Genomic DNA, 7,109 nt, shown 5'->3' with positions numbered 1-7,109 from the left:
GTTTGAATCAGATGCATGTATGAAAAACTGTCTTACTAAGCTAGATATGAAAAATTATAAAACAATGTCATTATTCTAACTATGTTGTTTTTAAAAAATCTCTGTTATCAGAAGAATGTGTTCTTTTGTTGACACCTATTGGGCTTGAGACTTATTCTTAAGTGATTAAATAAATATTTAAAATGTTTTCTGCTTCAATTTTAATATGATAAATGTCAATACATATAAGCCATATCAACAAGAGATATTTCAGGTTCTCAATAATTTTTAAGAGTATAAAGGAGTCCCAAACTGCTGCCCTGAAGCACGGATCAACCACCTTCCATGATAGCTATATTTGAAAACCTGGAACTTTTAAAACAAATATTTTAATAGTGTCCCTTCCCCAGTAATTATGTTAGTGATCTCTACCAATTCACTGGAGAGAGGCCCACTCACTTGGTGACTCTTAATGCCCCAGGGACAGATTCTCATTCAAATCAGCGATGAAAGTAGATCATCATTTCTCCAGCTTGGTTCCGACTGCAGATGATGTTTGCTTGCCCATATTCACAATATTGAAAGAAGCCACATGCTCTTCTATCAGGGTCTTATTCAAACACCTATCTGTTCAAGTGTGTAAAAACTTACCTTTTATTTTACATTTCGTCAATCAATAAATATTTTTCAAAGACCTTTGTTGCCAGTTGGTGATGTCATTAACACAACAAAAATGAAACAAGCCAAAAATTAACTTCACATAGAGTCTTTTATAAAACTTATGCTAAAAATATTTGATATTTTCCTATTTATTGAGCATTATCAAATGAGGAAATAATTCTAGTATACTTTATATTAATTTTTAAAAATCAGATTTAAATAGCTTTTCTATAGACACATGTGAACACATATTCATCTGTAAAACTACTGGTATTCACCAAGCTTCCATATAAACAGTAATTATCTATTCTTGATTTTTTGGTGAGCTTCTGCTATCAAAAGTAAAACATGTATGGCCTAGCACCATTGTAAACATTAAATCTATTACTGACTTAATGTTTTCCTAAATTACTTTTTAAATTCCTACTTGTTATATGTTTCTTCTTTCACAGATTCTTTAACTGAGACTTATTTTCTTTTGTGTTAATAAGGCATTTTGTTTGGTTTTGTTTATTTATTTATTTTTGGCTGCACTGGTTCTTCACTGCTGCATGAGGGCATTCTCTAGTTGTGGAGAGTAGGGGCTACTCTTCATTGTAGTTCGTGGGCTCTTCACTGCAGTGGTCTCTCTTGTTGTGGAACACAGGTTCTAGGCCCACAGACTTCAGTAATTGCAGTACTCGGACTCAGTAGTTGTGGCGCATGAGCTTAGTTGCTCGTTGGCTTGTAGAATCTTTCTGGAACAAGCATCAAACCCATGTCCCCTGCATTGGCAGGCAGATTCTTAACCACGGGACCTCAAGGGAAGTCCAAGGCTTATTTTCATTTAAAATATCCTAAGTTAATACTGAAATGGATATTTCTCATTGCTGCCATGAAAATAAAATAGTCCCAGGTACTAAAATGGATAAATTGGACTTCACATAATTTTTTTAAAAAGCAGGCCCGGGACAGGCTTGCTGTTGCTCCCACTTCCTATTTGGTTTAGATTTCCCAGAAAGCTGTTTATGGGAGAACTAGGAAGCTGGGTCTATAACTGAGCTGTCAATCAGAAGCAATGGTGTAAGGAGAAGCCATATGGCTCACTGCTATTTTTCATATTGAGAAAAATAACAAATTTTTATATTCAGGTCCCACCAATATAATTACACTGTGTAGAGAAAATATGCTCTGGAATATATACAGTGATGTAGAGCTCTTTTTTCAAATCAACCAAATTAATGTGTACTGACTAAAAATCCATTTTTCTATTTTTTGAACCAGTGAAAAAAGTATAAGCAGATCATATAGTTAAAAGTAGAATGCAGTGATTTTTGAACTCAAACAGTCTGGGGTTTATTCCATTTGTGTGCAATGGATTTCATATATAAAATATTTGCTGAATGTTGTTCTGTGGGTTTAAATTGAGATCAGAATCATAGGTATTCTACACAGCATTGCATTCTAGTTAACAAAACTACTTTGGCACAGATTTCAGCATATGTATCCTAAAAAATTACTTCATGTTTTCTTTAATTAGATCATGTTTAAAATGCCATGAGGATGCCATTTAAAAGAACTACACTACATAACTAAGAACCATTTCTAAAGAAAAATTGCTTTTCCCCTTACTTATCTTTACTATTTTCCTTATTTTGCTTCTGATTGTTCACTACTTTTCTTGATAAGAGTAATAATAATGTGATCCACTCACCCACATGTAAATCACTGTAAACTTTCTTTATCTGAGGTTTTCACGTGTGTGTGTTGTGTGCATATTCATATGTACATGATAAACAATGTATATGTATACATATTACCTGTATACACATATAAGCATCTCCCTTGAAGCTTAGAAAATTGCATTTCTATAAATAGTTACTGAGTGAAAACTTTTCAATTTTTTGAGTTGATTCTGGGAAAATCAAGAAAATGCAACCTAAAAGAAACTTTATAACACATATGGATTGCAAAGATTAGCTGTCTTACTGCTAAAGGATGGAATTCAGGTTTCCTGAGTTCCTTGCTAATGAAAGAAAGCACTAAAGAAGGATAAACCTAAATGCAATTTTACTTCTAATATCAATAAATTGCATATACTCGATGAGAAATGGCTTTTAGTGGTTCTGTATGATGCAACCTCTCTATCATCATAAGGTAATTCAATAGAGCTTGGTAAAAAGGAATTAATTGGAATTTTCAAGTTCAATATTAGGTTCACTTAATAGCTTAAAGTACCTGATAAGTAGAGCACTTGCCTTGCTTTTGCTCCTCTGCTTTTAAATCTTGTTTATAAGAGTTTAATTTCAGTGTAATTATAGGAGTTAATCCAGTGAACAATAAGTGCCTGGTTCTACATATTTTCTCGGTAACCCAGGAAAAATTTAACTATATCTTTTGCATATCATAAGAGCATAGTGAGAATCACTGAATGACCAATCCAACTGTCTCCTTTATGATGGTTACAAGAAAGATCCAATGTATTAAAATGTGAAATCACAGGCAATGTGTTTGTTGGTCATGGTATATAAAGTACGGTCATCTCTCAATTATTTGAAGCATAGAATAAAAATTTTCTCTCTATAAAAAATATTTTTAAAGAGGAGAAGAGCATTTCTCATAGTGATTTTCCATCACACATTATTTTTATATTAATGCCCTTCAAAGGCTTTGAATTAAACAAATGTGTTCAAGTCTATATTGACTATCAGTATGTCACTTTTGGAGAAGGCAATAACAACCCACTCCAGTACTCTTGCCTGAAAAATCCCATGGACCGAGGAGCCTGGTAGGCTGCAGTCCGTGGGGTCACTAAGAGTTGGACATGACTGAATGGCTTCACTTTCACTTTTCACTTTCATGCATTGGAGAAGGAAATGGCAGCCCACTCCAGCGTTCTGCCTGGAGAATCCCAGGGATGGCGGAGCCTGGTGGGCTGCCGTCTATGGGGTTGCACAGAGTCGGACATGACTGAAGCGACTTAGCAGCAGCATCATGACACTTTAGAAGTTATTAAAATGCCATGATCCTGGTTTCTTATCTGCAAATTAAGGATTATAATAATACCCTCCTTGGAGGGTTCTATAAATTTTATTAATAAATGAAATGAGATGAACACTTATCAGGATATCTATCCCATAGTAAGTCCTCAGTAAGTGGGGGGGGTCAGAAAAACATTCTTGCAACATTGTGATAATAATAAAAATGACAAGAATAATGACACTGCTCTAAATATTTACATGGATTATCTCATTTAATTTTGAAACAACAACATAAGGTGAACACTGTTGTCACTCTTCTTTGTAAAATAAGGAAAGATGTAAGATGAGGAAAATGAGACAAAAGATTCAAGAAATATGCTAATGCCACACAGCTAAGAAAAGATAGGGCAAAGGTTGAATAAGTAAAGGTAGCAGCTATTATTATCATATTACTATCCTCGTCATCACCATCATCAACCCATCCTGTGATCTTTGTAGCAGACTAGGCTATAAAAGTGAGTTCTTGGGTATTTCCAAAGATAATTGCCTCCCCTTGGAAAGAATCCAGAATGAGCCCACATTAAGCTAAATTCTGCATTAGAGTGGGCTGTTATACAGTTGGGAGGATTTATTCCAAGGACCCACAAGGCACATGAAAGATGAATAGATAGAATTTGTCAGATATTCCTTTACCTTTAAACATATTCCAGTGCAGTGAAAGGAAAGAAGATAAAATCATTTCATCCTTACACAAAGGCATTTTAAACAATATTAACACAATTAACTTATCTGGTTGTCAGTCCCTAGGGAATGAAACACAGTCAAAGCTAAGCATGCACACCTCAATGAAATATGGTCTGTGTTACCAATGAATGATAAAAGGATTTTCATGTGAACATATAAGCCTACAGTGAAGTGGTTGAAAATTAAAAATGCAGCGCTTACTTAAGTGAAATTCAATAAAGCACTTTTATTCAGAAGTACTTCAGTCATTATATGTTCTTTATCTATTTAATTATCACAATATTTATATATATATAAATATGCAGTACTTTGAATATAAATTAATAAGAAATGTACACTTTCCTTAAAAAATATTTCAATCACTTATGATCATGTATGTATAATCTTTTTAAAACATTCATAGAAAAGATAATTAATAATTTCACAGAAACATTATATTACTTAAGTAAATCACAGAATAACTGAATACAACATTAATATAAATACATTCTCATTACTTTTTCAAAAACCTAGATAAAACGTTCTAGATTTGTAATCACAGACATTTTGAATGTGGCTTCAAATGACTTTTTTACTTTTATAATTGTCAGCTTAAGGTATCTTGTGATTTTTCTTTTATCCAATTTAAAAATATGACTATTAAGAATGTTGTTCATTAAGAAACTTGGAAATATTCATAAAAATTGGAAGAATTAAAAATACAAGCTGTACCTGGAGATTCAATACTCATATCGATATTTCAAAGACTTGATAAAGTGAAATACCAGTAGAGCACTTCATCACACAAGACTGTTAATGGAGAATCACCTGAATATGACATCTGATGACTCGGGAAATATACTCAAAGTCATTAGATTGTCGAGTTTTCATGTCTCAGTTCTGTGCTGCCTCCTACATGACAATCATGTTCCTCCCATGCTAAGTAGGAATGAAATCGAAAGCAAGATCTCACCACCCACAACTACTTAGCAGCAATTCTTCTTTCACTTCTTCACATACTTCAAGATATATGTCAACTCAAGATCAGAGACCAGAAAGGATACCCTTTGAATGGATTCATTGCCCGCCCCACCATTGTATGTTTTCCATTGGACTCTCAGACTCAAACCTGGACAATCAATGAAAGGGCAGAGGTAACAGATTAACAGTACACGGAAGAAGGAAGGGATTTTTACTATCCAAGAGACTCTATATTTTAAGATGGGTCATTTGTCATACTCCCAGTTAACTAGTAATCATCTTCCTAATTATAATTAGGACTAATTGTTAATTAGTTGAAATCATTTTAGTCATATTGAAGGTCAATTGAAAATGTTGGATCTTAGCAATGGAAATGAAACCTGGAGTCAGAAAGACCCCTTCACATACTCCTTTACACATTCATTGTACAACCGGGAAAGCTTCTTATTACCTGTGAGCTTCTGAGTTGAGATTTGTGACTAAGGATAACAGTACATGGGCTTCCCAGATGGCTCAGTGGTAAAGAATCTGACCGAAATACAAGAGACACAGGTTAGATCCCGGGGTCCAGAAGATCCTCTGGAGGAGGAAATGTCAACCTGCTCCAGTATTCTTTTTGGGAAAATCCCATACAATCCATAGAGTAGGAAAGAGTCAGACATGACTGAGCATGCACGCAGCAGGGAAGGATAACAGAACTTACTTAACCGGATCACTGTGAGAATTCAGATGCTTAGCTTGAGGCTTATGCTTCAAGGATGGTTACTGTTACAATTGCTTCTACAAGACACCACTAATTACAACTGAAGTCCAAGGTCCTGGTGGCAGTGCAAGAGACCCACGAGCTTCAGGCGCCATTTGCTAACCTCTGGTCACCTTCCAAGACCTCCCTTCTCACCCAAAGCTGTCATTCTCCTTGGTCAGTTTTCCCCCTTCCTCACAATAATCTGTAAAGTTACGGGAGACTGCTACTGCTAATCATTTGATTCAAGTTATTCACACTAAGGGATGAATAAGGCTTTTTTTGGTGGGGGGTGGGTGGGCTTTTTTCAATGCCCAAACAATCAACAATTGAAATACTGGAGAAGTTTTTCTCTCTATGCAAAGGAAAAGCTTCACTACCTTAAAAACAAAAACAAACCTTCCCAGTACCTATATACTAAGTTGTGTCTCTTTGCAACTCCATGGACTATAACCCACGAGGCTTCCCTGTCCATCTGTCTCTATTTCCCTGAGTTTGCTCAAATTCATATCCATAGAGTCAGTGATGCATTACAACCATCTCATCCTCTGCTGCCCTCTTCTCTTTTGCCCTCAATCCTTCACAGCATCAGAGTCTTTTCCAATGAGTGGGCTCTTTGCATCAGGTGGCCAGGTATTGGAGCTTCAGCATCAGTCCTTTCAATGAATATTCTACTTCACAGTATTGTTATGACAATCACATAAGGTACTGGATGAGTAAGGGGCTTACAAAAATTTCCTGGCCTAAAGTAAGCACCCACTAAACACTGAGTGTTTTTTAATTAAAACTTGAACTTTACTAAAGAAGGTGTTGAGGCCTTTGCTGGCTAGATAAATACTTTGTAAAACTACTTACAAGGGGGGAAAAAGGAAATAAGTATGGTTCACTCATTTTTGCAAAGACTTTTGAAAAAAAAAAAAAAAAGGCAAGGTTTCCAGAAGCTTGCTGAAAATAATGGGGAAAACCTTGAACCATGCCACCCAAAGCAGTTAATATAATTTCCCTAACCCTGAGTTTAGCAGGATTAGGGCAGTTACACAGCTGAAAATTTTGTTCTTAGCATT

This window comes from Oryx dammah, unplaced genomic scaffold, assembly GCF_014754425.2.
Source record: "Oryx dammah isolate SB20612 unplaced genomic scaffold, SCBI_Odam_1.1 HiC_scaffold_11163, whole genome shotgun sequence".
NCBI lineage: Eukaryota > Metazoa > Chordata > Mammalia > Artiodactyla > Bovidae > Oryx > Oryx dammah.
Note: the sequence above shows the minus strand (reverse complement) of the source record.